General features: G+C 39.5%; 1 long non-coding RNA gene across 1 annotated transcript; it reads left to right on the top strand.

Annotated features, from left to right (window-relative positions):
- Positions 1–10,190: 10,190 nt before the first annotated feature.
- LOC310898359 lies at positions 10,191–18,648 on the top strand. Its single transcript, XR_014583221.1, has 3 exons — positions 10,191–14,088; positions 14,173–14,854; positions 15,961–18,648. It is a non-coding gene; the product is annotated as an uncharacterized lncRNA (long non-coding RNA).
- Positions 18,649–19,484: the final 836 nt, after the last annotated feature.

Here is a 19,484-nt window from a genome sequence, read left to right on the forward strand (position 1 = left end):
AGAGAGAAAACATTTTTGGAGTAATATTAAGCTTCTGGGGAAAGGACAGAGCAGCCTTTAAAAATCTTTCTTGCTCTACTACCAAAGCCAAATGCATAGCACACCTGTTCCCTTCATGGATTTGCTGAATATGCTCACATTAGATATAAAGTGTCCTAACCCAAAGGGTTATAAAAACCATTACAGTACAAAGGAACATTTTCAAGTTCTTGCTGATTGTTTTGTGCCTAGTTGGGGACTTTGGTCACTCTTTGCTTTGCACATGTGGGATTGACAAGATGGGAGCTCTAGCTCTCAGCACTGAGACAGCATGGCTTAGGATAGGAATACAGAAACACAATGACTGCAGTAAAATGTACTTTTTCTGTTAAAAGCTGAAATTATTAATGAATACTAAAAAATAAAAGACAGATGACAATAAATAAAAATTACAGATTACAAAAATTACAGATGACAATAAAATTTCAACATTCAACTATTATGTATGTATATATATGTATTATATAAATAATTACAAATCTTAAAACATTTCCTTCAGAAAGAAAGTAGTTTCTTCACACTGGTATTACAATCCAAAGTATCTGAATGTCTCCACTGCCTGAAAAATAGTTTCTAAACCTTTTTGTTAAACCACTAGGTGGAGATGTAGGTTTACCAAGCTAGGTTTGCAACAAGGCTTTAAAGGCACAAGATTGAAAAATGCCTCTTAAAAAAAAGTACAAGATTGATAAATTATGTATCTTGTTGGTTACAAATTCCAACACATCTTTGAAGGAGGAAAAATGGGAAAAAACTAAATGCTCAGTTGTAAAATTGTCCAAGCAAATTATTATTTTTTAAGACACAAGTTCTGATGTTTAAGACTCTGAGAGAATAATCGCTTCATGTTATAAATTGTCTGCTGCCAATACACACACATTTTCCTTTATTCTCCTACCAGCTGCTAGCTCATGCTATCAGTGGTCAGGAACAAACAAATAAAAACTACCCCTAAATTTTTTAGCCTGCTTTCAAACTTTCAAACCAGTGGAAATATGCCAGCAACTGGCAGATTTCTGGACTGTTTGCTCATGTTAAGGAAATTGTTTTTAATTCTAGGACTTTTTCAGCATCCTGATATCTAGTATAAGATTGCAAAGCAAAGTATGCTATTCTGAGTTGCTTTACAATAATACCCATTTCTTTCTGTCTTTCTGCCATGTGTGCCTCATCATATAAAGGGAAAATCAGAAGTCAAATTGAACTGTTGTTTACATGCACTGCTTCCACTTGCCTTTTACATAAAGCTCTTCTATATCCACTCCTTATCTGTGTGCACTACAGACCCTCCCACAGCAGACAGCAAGAATCTGGGCATTTTCCAACAGGGAACAGTCATTCAGAATTCATTCTTCCATATTCCTCCCCTTAATGAAAACTCTCCTGCAGCTCCTGATATTTTTCTGATGGGTAGAAAAAACAAGTTCTATCTTGACTTCCACCCCTCAGCATCAAAAAGAAGTTAAATAATGTAGTCTGTTCTGCCTTCAGATTCATCTAAGAGTTCTGCATTTTTTCTTTTTTCTCCCTTCCCTTCCCTTCCCTTCCCTTCCCTTCCCTTCCCTTCCCTTCCCTTCCCTTCCCTCCCCTCCCCTCCCCTTCCCCTCCCCCTCCCGCTCCCCCTTCCCCTTCCCCTCCCTCTCTGCTCACTGTAACTGTCAAAGTCTTGTTAGAGAAAATTTGGGAATGAATCGACCTCCTTTTGAAACCTTAAGAAAAGAAATGCGTTTCAGATATTGTTTTGGGGCAAATCAGTATCTTAATAAAAAATAACCCCTCTTTTTCTATAACCTTGGATGTGTACCTATTTTAGCCAAATGTGTAAGATTTAATACCATTTGTTAAAAGCTCTGAAATTCTGCTAATAGTGCATGTAAGTCAAAGGTGTAAGATCATATATTGTTGGTTCTAGCTTTTTTTTTTCTTGACTTTTTTTTTTTTTTTCCCACCATCATTTCTGCATTTCTGGCAAAGCTTTCTTGTTTTATGAGGAAAAAAAAAAAAAAAAAAAAAGGAATTATATTTCAGAAACTAAAAACTGAGAATTGCAACATTTCAGAAACAATTGTCCAGTGATGTGATTATTTCTATTAGTTCCTGCAATGTCTAGGGCTATTTCCAGGGAGAATGGCAGAAATAAGACTAACAACTAAATGCTAGAGCAAATTAAGCCAAAAGAAGGGAGACATTTCTCTATTTACTAGAAGACTCTTAAAGAGTCCACCATCAGACAAACTCCCAGAACTTGTAATGCAGGGTCCTGCAGCTACAATCATCATATTCAAGGGGAAATGCAGGCTGTTGGGAAGATACACAATGAAGCTCTTCCAAAAGCTAAATTCGTGGAAGGGGAACAGCTATAGTAAGAAATCTAAGGAAAGGCACCTTCCTTAAGAAACAATGATGTTCTAATTTTGCGGAAGGTATATCCCCACATCTTAACAACAATATTTCTCATACTCTTGTCCTACCCTTCCCCACTGCAGCACTTCCCAAGAAACACTGTTAGTTACTAAATGGTGACACTGGTTATTTATATAAAGACTAAAATATTTCAGTGCAAAGTACTTCAGGTTTTGCTCTGTGAAAATAATATACATATATGGGAATTTTAACAAAGCCTAAAAGCTAGCTAGAGCCAGGTAAATCGGTGGTAAGCAGAAAGCAAAAAGCAACCTGGTTGGGGAGGAGGCAGAATTCAGTTTTAAACTCAAAGGACTGTGTAATTTATTAGTATTATAAAAATGCCTATCATTTTAGAAATACATGCATTGAGCAACTGTGTAAACCAAAAGTTCTCATGTACAGTGAGGTAGAAAGAAAGAAACAAAAATCTCTGGGTGAGATAGAAAACACGGGGTTAAAGCTGCAATTTACTAAGCACTACTTTCAGGGGGAATCTCTACTTTTTGCAAAACAGAAAGAGTCAGTGAGGTGAGAGCTTTTCTGCTGAAGAAGGCAGCAGATCTGCCCCTAGGCTAACATGTTAGCCCCATCCCAACTAAAACTTGGGTTTGTACTAATCCAGTTCAGATCCTCACCCCAGCCAAATCCCCCTTTGGCTTCCTCAGCCGAGAAACTGCCCGTCTTTTCATCCTACATTAGCTCTGAATGCCTCCTAATCAGTTACAGATTGAGAAGGAAAACCAAGAGCCCCTATATTAAATAGCATTTTCTCCTCAAATGTTGGATATGAAGTTCTCCTTAAAAAGCATTTCCTACTGCGGTCACACACAGCTACTGAGGTACTCGCTGAAATAACCCAGCACAGAATTAAGACTCTTCCGACAGTCAGGGAAAAGAAAGATTTCAGTTTAAGCCTAATGAAAAAATAAAAGAAAAAAAAATAGTGTCTGGCAAGAGCCTCTTTTGCAGCTAATCAGTAATGTTGCATCTTAACCCTTTACGTGCTACAGCCCAAGACTGCTTCAGGTCACACCTTTTTTAAAGTCCCATAATGACAGGACAAATTGCAAATAAGAAACGGAAAGAGGCAGGATCAGTTGCCTGGTTTTAGGATTTAGCTGGCAGCAGGAAAGCTGTAGGGTGCATGGATTCACAGTTTCTCAGTGGGAAACTTTGCCCCCCACAGCCAAACCACCTCCTCCCTGTCCTTGGCTGTCCCTGTAAAACTATTTCACTGGGATTGCTCGACTAGTTCAACACATCTTCTTCTCAGCCATCCCTGGTTTTAGGGTCTTATAAATGCACATGCACACTCACAGGCACACACATCAGCACTCTAGCTTGCAGCCACTGTAACAAACCGGAGGGCATGGGGGGAGGACCACCTTCCGATGCTGAAACCTCAGGAAAACAGGCATTTCCCTTACTCTGAAACCCTCTCTGCTTTTAGATGAGAATGCATTTGACCAAAACATGATGCTGTTCATCTTACATGGCTGTTTGTCGATCATTGCTCCTGGAAGGATAAGCAAACCCTATGGAAAGACATTTATCTAAATTATCCTGATAAAATGCTATCACTCTAAGGGGAAAGAAAAATGAGGTAGAATGCTAGTTTGTACACAAATACTTTTCAATTATACTAACCTGGAGGAAAATCAGGATGTGGAGTTGAACTACACATAATAAAAGTTGGAGTGCCACTTTAAAAAATAAAATACTTTCCTTAAGTGAAGTTTTTCCTTTGTAGGGATTTAGTCTGTTAGAGAAGAGGGAAAAAAATGAAAAATATGAACCTCCTCTCCCATTCAAACTGTTATATAGTTAGTGTTTGTGACTTCTCCCTTGACAACTAGATAAGAAGATAAATGCGTGGTTTCTCTTAATTAGCCTTTCTTAATTAAAAACACCAGAGGTATTTGTGATCATAATGAACTCTTCTGACAGAATGGTCACTTGTTCTTCAGGATGTCACTCCAGGAAAATTAGATTTTTTTTTTTATTTTTTTTTAAATGGGGGATAAATTCTGTGCTAAGGAAGAAATAAACGATGCCCGCAAAAGCAGTGTCCCCTTGGTTTTATCTGAATGAGATGGATGTGTATCTGGAGGTTTTTAGAATGGTGTGGGGCAGTATTAGCCATCATTAGCACCCCAGTATGGATCCAATTCACTAATTACTTATGCTGTCTTGGTTCACTGAGATTTAAGTACCAAGTCAATCCCATTATCTGCAGTCTCCCAAGCTTGCCAGAGTCATCTGTCTTTTACGGAAAAAAAGCACAAGGGTTATCAATAGGACCCTGAAATACTTGGGATTTTCCCACTTCAGGAGGAGGCAAGATTAGTCCTGACTAAAGTCTCATCTTCTCTAAGCTGCTACTTGGGATGTGATAAAAGTGAATGCTGACAATTATCCATAACTACACGAAGAGCAGGAGCGAGGGGGAAGAAGGCAAAAGAGGCGAGGAGAGGAGCCTGCCACACATGCCTGCATCTGTCCTACGGTTGCAGGCAGCTTCTCGTACCACCTCCGAGCTACAAATTACAATTCGTCTGTTACAAACACGCGATAATATAGTCAGGAATCAGAAATTAAAATATTCCACAGGCCTCGGGCCTCCTCGGAGAGAAAGAGAGAGGGAGAGGGACTGAGGGAAAGAAGCAGGGAGAGGGAGACGGAGGAGCAGACCGAGCCCCCGCGCTGCCCGTGCTGTTTGCGCCCTCCCTTCCGCATCCTACATGTTTAATGTCTGCGGCAGCGCCGAGGCCTTGTCTGTTTGGGACGGTTGATTGACATCTGCTCTGCTGAGAGGAAGGAACTGGCAGCTATTGGCACCACTGTCACGTTCATTTGCACACTTTATGAAGCAGCAGTGTGGCTACTAATACAAAAAGAAATCTTCTAAGCAGCATGACATCTCTTGGAATGGAATATTTGTCTTTACAAATGATTGCACTGCTGCCAGTACTTGACATGGTGCTCGCAAACATGTGTAATTGTTGGAAGTGTAATGATGATTATTTGCATATTTAATGTTCAAACAAGTACTGGAGAAGCAACTTAGACTAAACCTTTTATGGGGAGGATTTAAATATGTTCAGCATCAGCCTGATGAGTCCCAGAAAGGAGTCGGGGTCTGAGGGGAGAGCTGGTGCGCACCGCTGCTGTAGGAAGGGGAGCTTAAGAAATCACCCTGGAATTCGCTACTCAGATGTCTTATAGGTTTATTTTGAGACAGATTTCATGCGAATTCCTCTCCCATTCATTTTAATTGCTCAAAATTATATTTAAATGCAATTATAGGAAAATTTAGGAATGGTCTATTTATCATGTGTCTGAAATCAGCCAAACAGCAAACTGAGGAAAGTAGATAAGCAAGCACATGTTTACCAGTGACATCAGTTTACAGCAAGCCTGCACATGATGGCAACGGTATTTTAACTCTTTGGCATGAGTGTGAGATGGGTGTAGGACATGGGGAGGGAGACTTACAAACCTCATTTCCTGGGCTGGAAGTACAGTGCTGGACATTTGGCTGGGAAATCAAAGCCATGTTCACGTTGACAGAAAAGGGCTTTCCTCCCTGTAGAAAGCTCTCTTCTTTCTGCTTGAGAGACAGACTCTTCATTTTCCCTTTCCACTTTAAAGATTTATTTTATTTTATTTTATTTTATTTTATTTTATTTTATTTTATTTTATTTTAATTTTTGTGACACAGAGACCTAGCCAGCACACAGACCTTGCATGGGACATATGTGTACACTGGCATGCACAGTTAGTTATATGTATGGAAGGTAAAGCATCTTACAAAAGGGCTCTCCAACACAGCAAAAAGAAACAATCCTTTTGAAGGTAATATTGTTCCCCTGGGAAAGAAGCACATCAGTTTTATCAGTGGAATAAATTCAGATGATACAGGTACATGAATGGCAATTTAGCTCTTCACCTTTAGTGAAAAATTTCTTTAACTGAGGACGTCATTTTCCAAATTTATATATATTTTATCTTAAAGACAGGTTTTCTCTAAGTTGCAACTTTTCTTTCTTAAAATACTTATTAGTTTTCATCTCATCACCCTATCCCAACTCTCCTGATTCTTTCTTTTCCTTTTTCGTTGTCTTGATCTCTCCTTGTGGTCTATTGTGGATCATTTCAGTATCAAGAGATTTATAACCACCAAATCCTACATTGTCTGAGGGGTAGCACAATAAACTTGACTCAATTATCATGCTGTAAATTGATTAAAAAAAAAAAATCTGATGGATGAATAAAGACTGAATATCTTCGTCTCTGACCCTGTCGTATCATCAGCAATTCTCTGGCAGGACTCCCACTTGATTGACAATGCTGCTAATGAACACTGTCTTAGGCCATGTAATGATTTACCTGCCATGAACAAGGTTTGGCAATGCTACCTTTGCATACCTGTCAAACAATTAATCCTTTAAAAAATAGATATATTGTCTTGAAGCATGAAAGTGTCTGGAAATTAATAGAAATGTGGAGGTATAAGATAAATACATGTCTGCTCATTAAGCTAATCAGGATTGTTTTTTTGCTTATCTTGTTCCAAAAGCACTCCCCCTCTATTTATTTCAGCCACCTGTTGTCTTATCCTTGCAGGAAGCCAATATCTTCCTTTATCCAACTAACTCCTACCTTATGAACTACATCTGCCAGTAATGAATACGGAAAGTTGAAAGCTTATTGTGTGTAATCACTCTTTGCACCTATTGGGCTTTTTTCCACCCTCACTCATGCTCAGCCTATCTACCTTCTCTGTCCTGCCTTTTTAGAAACTGAAGGTAAGGAAAACTTTGTACAGCACCTGGTATTAGGAATGTGCAGCTCATTGGCCTATGACTCTGCCTCCAGATGCTAATCAATCCTCCTCACCATACAAACATTGGAAAATTGCCTGGATGGAAAGGATCCCTCTTTTGATCACAGATATATGTAGCACTCCCTAGTGCCTGAGCAGGATTCTGGAACAAGGTTAATCAATGTCACTTTGCTAACAATAAACAGTGTCTTTTACTTCTTACTTCTTCAGACATCATGAAATGGAAGAGCCATATAAACCCATGTTTGCAGGCTAAGAACATTACTCACCGTGTGTCAATATGTATCGCAGATACCTTCCACAAAATGTAACTTGTCTGAAGCACAGTCTTGCACTTTTGTAAATAGCTAATTTCTTGCCTAAAAAGTGAGAATGGGGGTATGAGCAGAGGAGGGTGCTAGGAAAAATAATGTTGAGGAGATAAGGGGCTCATAAAAGAAACAGTTAGACTGCAAAGTTGAATTTAGTTCCTTATGAAATTCTTTGAAGAAGCAAAAGTATTTAAAAAACATATGACAATAATTAGCAGTATTTCTTTGGGGATTTGTTTGTTTGACCTTAGCCTTTTAATCTGTCAAAGTATGCTAATAAGCCTGACAGACAGAAAGATAAAATGCGGAGACAGATGAACTAACTGAGAAAACATCAGTACAATACTGAATATACTTGTGGAAAAAGGAAAGAAAAAGAGTGCAATTAAACATTACCTCGAGGCTTTGATGACATGCTCACTATCATGGCAAAGTTTCTTCCAAATTTGGAAGGAGTGTATACTCGAGGTCACTATCATTGTGTCTGGCATCTCTGACGGTTTTACTTTGAATACAGAGACATCTTTCTAAGTTAATTTTTCCTCTTCATATTTCTGTCTTATGTATTGAAACACTGTTTTCTGGATGTTGTCTTTCTGCAGGGTATTACTGGGTGCATTTCAACCACCCATAACTATTTATGTCTTGAGAATCCTAGAGCTGGTGAATAAACATGCAAGAGATTTTATTTTTTTTCCATCTTGAAGACCTGTGAAGAGGCTTGGTTTCCAATAGGATTTGTTTATTTATTTATTTATTTATTTATTTATTTATTTATTTATTTATTTTCTGTGAGATCTTTCAGGTTATCTATGTGAAGCCTATGAGAATGATGGTCCCCAAAATCAGTAGTCACTTTTAATGAACAGTCTATTCTTCATTCAAGGTGAGTTGAAAAATCTCTCAACAGGAGTAAATGACAGTACACGAGTCAGTTCTCTTAGCACACAGGAAAAAAAATTTACATTTTCCTGATTTTTTCTTTTCTTCTCTTAAGTAACTGATTCTATCTTCTCACTACAGTCAAAATGGGCTTTTGGTGATTCTAGAATAAGGTCATAACATAACAACAGGCATTTTGACATGCATTGCCTGCTTTCAAGGGTAAAGCTTCTCAGCTCCTTCTCTTCAAGGGTTGTGAAAGCTGCCTGATGATGAAGATTTGTTTTGCATTGGTACCATCTATCTTCAGAACTCCAGAGAAACCTTCTGCAAAATCAGAAACATGATGCTGTCATGTTCCTAAGTAAAAGACTAGTCACTCCCTCTTTGACTCAAAAGAACAAGCTGTAAAGAAGAGGTTAAAAAAATTTCCCTAGCCTGATGTGACCATATCCTCATGTATTGGGATTCAGTTCCTGATGGTCGAGATAAGAGTTGTTGAAACAGCAGAAATTAACTGAGGGGCACACTTTCCCTTTCAGATGTCCTGCTGCCATAGCTCTAAACCAAGAATTTAAACCTAAATCAGGATGTAGACTTCTTTTTGCTGTGTGACTAAGCTGGGTAACTCACTTTCATGAAGTGAGACTGTGAAGGAGTTCTTCAAAATAAAATGTTTGCACATTGTATATCAGTGTATCTTATTTCCTGACAGGACATCTGATACTTAGTTTTTCCATACACCCAAAGGAAGCATGACATTTAAAAAAACCCTTTTTCCAATGAGTGAGCTACCCACCCCACTTAAGCTCCCTAAAAATATGCAGAAAATGAAGCACAGACATGTCTTAGCATCCAGAAGTGTGTCTGAAATTACTGCCTTTGCAAAGCTTTTACATTTAGTCAACTTTATAATCACTTAAAGAGCTCATCCAAGCTTCGATTTTTAAAAATGTAGCTAAGGGCTTTCTTTCTCTCTCTGAGCCAGATGCACAATTATAAACCAAAAATTAAAGCCAATTAAAAAAAAAAAAAAAGTGAACACATGCTCTAGCTGAAGGCAGTACCCAGGGCCTACTGCTAAGGACTGGACTGACCTGCTATACGCAGTGTATGGCAATGGTCCTCATGCCAACACCTTGGAATTAAGGATACTGCTCTGCACAGAGCACAGAGCATGCCCCCATTATGGCGTTTCTTAAGAACTGTAGCTTTACTTATTGATGCTTGGACTTGATGATCTTAAGGGTCTTTTCCAGCCTAAATGTTTCTATGATTATTGGTCGACTTTCGCCTGCAGAACGTGAAGCAAGAGCTCTGCTCGGGCTTTCCTAGCAGGAAGGAGATCTGACTGCCCGGCCAGCCTGGGTCCCTTCCCGGCTCTGCAACCACTACAGATGCGCCCACCTCCCCACCTATTTTCACTGCTCCTCTTGAAGCCAAACTTTCTGAGGCGGGCGACCGAGCGAGCAGGGAGGCACCTTCGAGGCGGACTTCCAGCCAGGCGGGAGACACGGAGCAGCATCCCCCGCTAGGCAGACCCCCCGTCTGGCTTCCGCAGCCCTTTGGGGGCCGCTCAGAGCACCCCGACCCCTCCGGCAGCCCCCCACCTTCCCTGGGCGCCGGCCCCGGTGGCAGCCGCAAGGAGAGGAGCTGCGGCCGGAGGCGGCTGGGGGGAAGCCGGGGTCGGGGGGAGCCGGGGCCGGGGGGGGGCCGAGGCGGGGTGGCGGCGCCTTTTCTCCCTGGCGGCTTGGAGAGGTGGGCCGGGGCTTTCAGAGGGGCTGACAGATCTGAAGTTTTGGAGGCTGAATGAAAGAAACACTCAGCTAACAAAACTGTACGCCACAGAAGAAGTTTCATCTGGTCTGGCCAAATCCCTCCTTTCTTTCCATCTTTTCTCTCCTAATAACAGCTGCCCTCTCATTCCCTGTTACTCCGCTGTGAAGAACAAAACCTCCCTCTGACTATCTGTTTTTCTTTTCTTCCCCAGAGTAGGTCTCATTACTGGTGATTAGCAGATGATTAAAACCAATTCAGCTTCCCCCAGTAGATATTTTCTCCCTGTTTGTGACTAACGCGTCAGTCTTCAATGAACGTGCTCCTAAGCTTATTAACGGGCTCAGAGGATTAGCTGCCACCGAGCGCCGCCGCTCCGATATTGTGATGCAGCGAGTGACATGGAACCATTTGCCGAGCACAGGCAGGGCCGCTGGGACTAAATATCTAAATCACAATTTTAGTTTTCGTGTAGAGCGAGGCTGGGGAGAGGGCGGGAGGGAGGGGGAATCCTAACAATTATTACAAAAATCAAACGTTTGGCGAAGTCTGAAAATAGTCTTAAAGCAAAGGGCAGAGGCAATCACGGAGAATAAAAACCAACCCCACCCTCTAAAAAAAAAAAAAAAAAAAGAAACCAAAAACCACCACCACCACAAAAAAAAAAAAATAGAAAACCTAACCCAACTCAGCTACAAAATATAAGAGCTTCCCTCATAGGGAGATTCGTTGATCTGAAGTCCAAAAGGGACTGTTCTGGTCAGCTCCCACTGCACAACATACAGGCCACTGTCGAGGTTTATATGTGAAGGTGTGTATCAAATCTATCTGCTGCCCAGTTATTACTATGTAAAAGCCCAGCCTGTAGCACCCACAAATCAGAGATTAGAGAAGGATGCAAAATTAGAAGCTTGATTTTATCCCACTCACCCCTTTAAAAGCTACCAGACTTAAATATAATTTCATAGCTAATAATAAAGAAAGAATTTGAAATATCTGCAGGTTTGGATTATGCACTAAATTATCCTGGAGATAAAAAAGAAACATGGTGAAATAAGTTACAATGGGTCATGAAAAATATTTTCAAATCATATTCTTCCTATTATTTTATATGTTCTATTTGTTCTCATTTTTTAAGTACCTTGGTAGTGAATTGTGGCCACATTTATAAAATTGACTCCCTACATTGCACTTCTTTTCACTATGTAGACCTCACACATAAGTAGTCCAGATAAATAAATTGATTTGCACTCACACACATTCCAAAGTCTCTTGGAGCTACCAAATGACTAGAAAATCTGGCCATCAGAGTTGTGGGAGAACCCAATTTTTCATTTTGGGGTAATTTCCTCATGCGAAACATTCCTTCCCTCTCAGAATAGAACAGGGGAGAATAAAGTTTTTCTCAAAATTTCCTATTGAATGAAATAAAAAAGAAATATTCTCTGATTTCTGGTCAGGTGAAATATTTAATTTATTCTGACTTGCAAAATTTACTTTGCTCTTTTTTTTTTTTTAATTTTTGTTTGTTTGTTTGTTTTTAATAGTCACTTCATAGTACCCATTTATTACACAAACAGAAATGAAAAGTTTTTAAAACGAAAGAAACTCTTCTTACAGTTTTTTTTTTTAACAACATTTTTGCAAGCACAAATTTCTCAGTTCATTAAAGCCCTGACATTAAATACTATTTAGAAAGAATATTTCAAAATTCGCGAAAATACTTCATATCCCAGAATCTATACTTTTTATACTGAAGATTGTTTCAGAGGAAAATTGCGGAGTGGCTTTACTGAAGGCAAACTCCGATGACTAAACACAGATTTAAAACCTTAACTTTAAGTATCTAGATTTGAAAACAAAGCCAAAAGGAAAAGAAAAATAAACCAACACACACACACAAAAACACTTTTAAAGGATTTTTTCTCACTCCTGTATTAAATGCTTTAAAATAAAAGAACAAACTCCTCCCAATAATTCCATTTCTACATCTTTAAATTTCTTCCCTTTATATTTTCCATTGTCCTCTTTCCAGTGCAGCTTAACTCTGAGTGTGCTGAAGCTTGAAATGTAGCTTCCGATTTATAATAGCAACAGGGCATGCAGCAAATGTCAACAAATCCCCTGTCACCCAGGCAAGAAGGAAATGTGAGAGGTAAGGCAGAGTAGCCCTTCCTTGCTGCATAATACAAAAAACCCTCGGTGAGAAATAAAGAATTAAGATCATGCTCATGAAAAACTGTACAAGACCATTAATATTGAACCAAAAATGGCACGCTATGGTGCCAATCACTGAAATAACCAATTATACATACAATGCAGGTATAGACCTATGTGCTTGATATGTAAGTAAATATAAAATGAAACTCCTCCACCATCTACCTCCTCCTCTGCAAAATTAAAGGAATTCCAGCAGACCACATTGACCATATTCTGAAAAAAGCACCCCATAAGACCCACATCACTGACCTCAAGTGACCTCAATAAATAAGTAACTGCTGAAGGATCAGCTCTCTTGTTGTGAAACAATAGACCCAAACTTCAGTGGAGCGCATGCAAGAAAATGTCACAGGAGGGTAGCACAGGATTTCAGAGCAGAAAGAAAGTTTGGGGAATAACAACTACATAGCCAAGCAACCAAGAAAACCTTTTAGCAAGGAAAATTCTGCATTTGTCTTCACTTCTGGAGCATCAGGTAGCACCCCTCTTGCTTTTCTGCTAATAAAGATGGGGAGATGTGATGGAAATACATCATATTCTTTGCCATTTTCTCTTTTTTCCCTGTCTCTAAGACGTCATTTTATGAATTTATTCATTGGTCAACAAATGATTCCTGGAAAAACATACCAGGCTATTGGTTATTTGTAAGTTTTCTGTCAGTGGTTTTTTCTCTATGTGATCTGTCACCTGAGTCACATTACAGGCTTATTTCTGGCTTCAGTTTGGAAGAAAGTACCTGTAAGACAAGAGGGAAAGCTGCCTTTGATTGTGTCAAGAGGTCTATGAAATTAGGAGCTGATAGACTGGCTCATAAAAGAAATTTAAGAATATTTTAAATCTTTTCCTTTGGACTACTTCCTGCCTGAAAAATCCTTACTGGGAAAATGTGGATGTTATGAGCAGGTTCGTTGTTAAAATGGATTTTCTCCTTTTATCGTCAGGGACAGAAAGTGATTTAGACAAATGGAGTGTGGTAGGAAGCTTTTTGTGTGTCATTTGAGGCCTTGTCCCTCTGCAAGATGAGACCAGTGTGTATGAAAAACAGGGTCTGTTTGTCCATCATATATGCAGATTTCAACTCAATAGCACAATTGCAAGAGAGAGAGTTCATCTTCAGAGGCTGCCACCACTGAGTTGGATATTACCTCCTTAATCTGAGCTATGATAACAACCTTGTGTTAGTTAAAACCACCTTCCCTCTTGCTTTACTTCTTTATGAGACAGAAGTAAAGAGATGATAAAGTGAAACATACTACATCTGTGGCCACAGCTGAACTGGATCAGAGAATGGGAGGCTGATCTAAAATTAGGTTTTGACTGCTAATGTTAAAGCATTCATGTCATAGTTTAAGGTATCTGACTTAAATTTAGAAGTGGTCAGCATAAGAAAGAGGGAGAGACAGACAGAGCAGGAGATATGCAGTGGACTAGTCTTAGCACTCAGCTGTTAGCATTTGTTACCAGCACACCAAGCAATCCAGCAGCACTGTTGTGCAGGCATCAGCACTGGAGCCTCTCTTCCTTGAGACTCTGGTTTTAAAAAACAGATGATTATGCAGGAGTAGTATTTTCAGCATCTTTTTACATGGAAAGATGGAATGTGTCTGGGTAGCAAAAACTCCATTTTCTGATTCGCTTGTGTGTTTACTTTGCTTTGCATTCAGTTATATATATATATATTTTTTTTTTCAGCACAAGGATTTAAAGTTGTTGCTGACTTTGTATTCTGCTGTACCACAACACTTTGTAGAGGAAAAGGAAAGCAAATGTGCAGAGTTGCCAGGATACGGATTTATTCAGAACTTCAGCAGCCTGGCACTTCTACTGTGAAGTTCCTTCCCCCTTGCCTCACTCCCTCATGCTCCAGCAGCAGGCAGATAGACAAGAAATAGGAAATGACCAGCTCCTGTTTCACACTGTAGCATTCATTTTCATTTTATTCTGAGCCTTTCACAGCCCTATAGATCAACATGACTGTTTTCAAATGACAGCTGTGAAATGGGTGCAACATGGAAAATTCAAGTGGTTAGTCTGCTTAGAAGCATGCGATCCTTCTTTCCTGCTATTCCTACTTCCAAATGTTATTTTTTTTTAGTTCAAAAGTAGCATTTGCGGAGAGGGAAAATAAATTAATTTACTAGACTGTTTTTCTTGTGAAATAATAGATAATAACTGTTTGCAAACACTTTTAACGTAGAGTAAGTACTGGACAGAATTGGTGTTTCCCATCCAAACCTGCTGCTTTGGGTCAACATTTGATATATGTCTTCAAAAGGGCAAGAAACAACTTCATGTTTTATAAAACTCTACAGCTCTTAGAAGCTATCCACACACTCAGAGAGCGAAGAAGAGTTTTTGAGGACAAAAGAGACAGGTATCATCTTTGGTCTTTTTACAATGGCTATATAATATATTCAAAATATATATTCAAAATACTGAAGTAGTTTCTTAAATATGTAGTTTCTTAAATATCTGCTTCCTGTGCTTGATTTAGCTGGAGTTGCATGTGGAATTGTTATCCTCAATCACCATGTTCCCTTTCCTCTTCCCCCAGTTTATAACAGTTACTTCTAAACTACGGCCAAGTGGAGGGACTAAACTAACTAACTAAAAACTAACGTCAAGCAACACTTTCCAGCACTTCAATATGATATTAGAATAATAATAATAATACAAGACATGATTATGAGAGTTGTAAATATAACTATTAAACAATAGGTGCCACGAGTTCTTTATAAAGAAACTTTCTACCTCCCTGAGAAAGCTACCTGAAAAGCTATGCAGCTTTTCAATACTTAAAGAGAACTTTAAAAAAGATGGAAAGTGACTTTTGCTTAGGCAGACAATGACAGGACAAGGGGGAATAATTTTAAACTAAAAGAGGTGAGATTTAGGTTAGATGTTAGGAGGAAATTATTCACTCAGAGGGTGGTGAGCCTCTGGAACAGGTTGCCCAGAGAAGCTGTGGGTGCCCCATCCTTGGAAGTGTTGAAGGAAAAGTTAGATGGGGCTTTGGGGAACCTGGTCCGGTGGGTGGCATTCCTGCCCATGTCAGGGGTGTTGGAACTAGGTAATCTTTAAGGTCCCTTCCAACCTGAGCTGTTCTGTGATTCTATGATTCTATGAAATCTTTTAAAGTAAATATTGGCCTGGAAGAATTTCAAGACATTCACTATTGCTTCTACATGTTAGCATGGTTGTTCCTTTTCATTCCTTGTCCTCTTCTCCTCTTCCTTTGTACCTGGTACTTTTTGTTTGTTTGTTTGTTTTTGTTTTTAATAAATTTGAAAGATAAAATTACCTCATCACTTCTTTTCTTGGAATAAGTTTGTGATGAAGGTCCCACATGGTAGATGTCTGCTGGCTACATTAAGAATTGTCTTCAGAGATAAAAACTTACTTCATCACATATAGCAGCATAGATGAAAAATAAATAGAAGGCAAGTGCGCTATGATTTCTTGTTTTCATCTCTTCTTCAGGAACTCATACATATGTGTTCCCAAATCAAAGGGAAATCTGATGTATAGAAGACCATCCAAGAGAGCAGCAGATTTCTGAATTTGATGGAGCAGTTCAGTAGTGATGAGAAAAACGGGAACCTGGGGAGATACTGAAGGATCATGGATTATCAGAAGACACCTGATCTGCAGTGCTGGAGAGATGAGAGATTCATTAACCATGTTATAAGCTGGAGGAGAGAAAATGTTGTCAAGTAGTGTTTGCATGATTTTCAGTGGCATTAATTCATCCCTTGAATATGCTTTCTTTTTTAAGAAATGATGAATTCCACTAAAGGTGAAATGAAAGAAATCAGTCCAATTCAGAGAAGGCCCACTCTAGCTCTGTATACCAAACAGAAAATTCCAAAATAACCTCAGCTGTACGGTAGTATGGATGTTGCAGGCCAAAAGATTTGATTATTGGGTTTCCATATATTAGAAGAAAACACATTTTCAAAACGTGTTAGCATTGCACACTATGCATCCAGTATATGAGCCCATGAATCTTCCATCTTGATTGCACAATAATAGACGGGATAGTATCCATTCCTGGTAATACACTCACAGTCACAGTACAAGGATTTGCTCAGCTCAGGGAACCCATCTGGTCAAACTTAATTGTTACTACAGCAGTATGTTTAATTTTGACAGCCCTGGGTGATATGAAAGAATTAATTTCATTGTAAACCTCAATGACCACTTCATCAGTGGTAGATATTCCCACCTCTACTTGATAAGCGACTGACTTCTAGCTGCAAATAGCAACAGACAGCAACACTCTTTTGGATAATAAATAGCAACAAACAGCACTTGAAATTTCTCAGATGCATAATTTCATAGAATCATAGAATGGCTCAGGTTGGAAGGAATTTTGAAGATCATCTAGTTCCAACACGCCTGCCACGGGCAGGGATGCCACCCACTAAATCAGGTTGCGCAGGGCCTCGTCCAACCTGGTCTTGAACACCTTTAGGCATGGGGTATCCACAACCTCTCTGGGCAACCTGTTCTGGTACCCCAACATCAGAGTGAAGAATTTCCTTCTAACATCTAATCTAAATCTCCCCTATTTTAGTTTAAAACCATACCCCCTTGTCTGATTGAGCAAAAAATCACTCTCCATCTTTTTTATAAGCCCCCTTTAAGTACTGAAAAGCTGCAATGAGGTCACCCCGGAGCCTTCTCTTCTTTAGGCTGAACATCCCCAACTCTCTCAGCCTGTCTTCATAGGAGAGGTGCTCCAGCCCCTTGATCATCTTTACGGCTCTCCTCTGGACCTGTTCTAACAGCCCTTCTTGTGCTGGGGATTGACCTGGATGCAGTACTCCAAGTGGGGCCTCACAAGGGCAGAGTAGCAGCTTCATGGCTGACACAGAGCCCTCTAAAGTCTTTATGGATGTGGTTTTGTTTCATGAGACAATTCTGTACTTGGTACTATATTTCCATCTGAACTTGCTACTTCTAAAGTGAACTTGCATTCTTGGCTCAAGCTTTTGTCAGCTAATACTCAGTTTACAGCTCCTTTGTTCTTGTCCATTAGCTCCTGTTGAGGTGCCAGTACTGCTGAAAAGATGTATTTTTGTCTTCTATGATCTCAGACCTGCTTCTGATTTTCCCACTGGTATCTGATCCAGCTGTGGAGAAGCATAACAGAGAAACAACCACGTCCTTAAACATAGCTGCATTTCTGTGTTTCAGCAATAGCCACAGTAGTTTGATATCTGAAGCAAATAATAGCCCACCAGTGCTATGTGTGGTAAGTAGGCACATCCAGGAAAAGGATTCCAGGATTCCACAACCCAAGCACATTTCCTTTCATGTCTCAAGAGTGAACAGTCAAATTGTTCCAAACCACCCTACCAACTGGATGATAAAGCAACATACTGTCTTTTGTGATGCTATGAATTCCTGTCTAGCTGAGGCAGATAAGATAGATTGATTACCTATGTTGCTTTACATCAGTACAGAATAGTGACAGATACATAGGGTATGAGATCAAGGTGCTAATACCAGAGAGGCAGTGGGTAACATCAAGTTGCTAATATCTACGATGTCACAGGATAAGCCCTGAAGATCAGGTCTTTGAGATTTTTTACAATGGAGAAACAGAGATGCAGAGCTGAGTATTTGCAGTGTAAGAGTTTCACCAGTCTGCAAGTGTGCTAATGGAATTTGTTCCCACGCACCAATATCACAGAGGGGTAATGCCATCTACGCCATCTATTATCTAAATGGTACGCAGGCACCTTGTGTATACTGCAAACAGGAGAGTGAGCAGAATCATACCAATAGCTTACTTCCAGGCAAAGTAGATGGCAAAACTGTCCCAAAAGACTAGATTCTTATGCAAAGGACATATGGAGAGAAGCAGAGGACCACTTACTCTCTGTTGCCATACTGCATGTTATCTCCTTGAGGAAAAACTGCCTGTGTATGTGTAACACTGGAGACTACCTTCCACCTGAGGTATCTGCCTCGCTGTGCAGCTGAATGACTGCAAATGTGGATCATGGAAAGAAGAGGAATAAAATGAATAAGAGAGGATTAAGTTTTCAAGGAAGACAAGATCAGTCTTATCTCAACAGCCATTCGTTTCACATCTTTACTACTTTTGTCACAGCAATACTATCAGAACAGACAAATGTTAATTTCCCTAATATTCTTTCTCAGACTCAAATATGAACATAATGAGGGACAAAGACTTAAGTAAGTTAGAGTAATTTCCTGAATGCCAGCAGCCAGAGCAGGAAGGAATGATAGATGCGGATTCACAATGATTCACAGATACCACTGCTGGCCTTAAACAAACAAACACTTAAACACTAAATCTGATCCCACCTGAGACAGCTCAGTTCCATAGCTATACATCTGTGTTTGTATATGGTATGCCCAACCCAAAAAGGTAAAGGTTCTAGTCTGTGCACAGCTAAGTTTGAGTGTTGAGCTATATAGAGATATTCTACATTGGCTGAATTTACCAGCCTGTCAGTGATGCCCTGAGAATCTTTGCACCATGCTACTTTTGGTAGCATAGTAACACCTCAGGCTTCTGAGCGAGATAAATTTAGCATTTTCAGCTATTAAATGTTAGCAAAAAACATACTTGTAACATAATAGATTTGACCTGGAAGAAACAGTGCTTATTGGAGCTAAACCCCTTGCATTTTATGTCCAGATAAACTGGAGCAGGAAGCCCTAATTTACACTCAGATGAGGCTTGATTTCCCATGGTTGCATCTTTTGATTCAACAAGCAGTTTCACATATGGTCTTGCTGCATTTGGCAGCAATGATGTTAGGTACAAATCCCTATGTTATTGGCACTCCTGAAAACTCAAGTACAATCATCAGGATAACCCCAACCGTTCACCTGATAGAACTTCTGGCTAGTGCTCAATCAATCTAAATTATATAGTGTCATTTAACTAAAGAAAATGAATCTATAGTACCCAGGACACTGGACCCAATAAAACAACTTTATATATGGAGTTAAACCTCAAAAAT

Source organism: Anser anser (assembly GCF_964211835.1).
Source record: "Anser anser genome assembly, chromosome: 1".
Lineage (NCBI taxonomy): Eukaryota > Metazoa > Chordata > Aves > Anseriformes > Anatidae > Anser > Anser anser.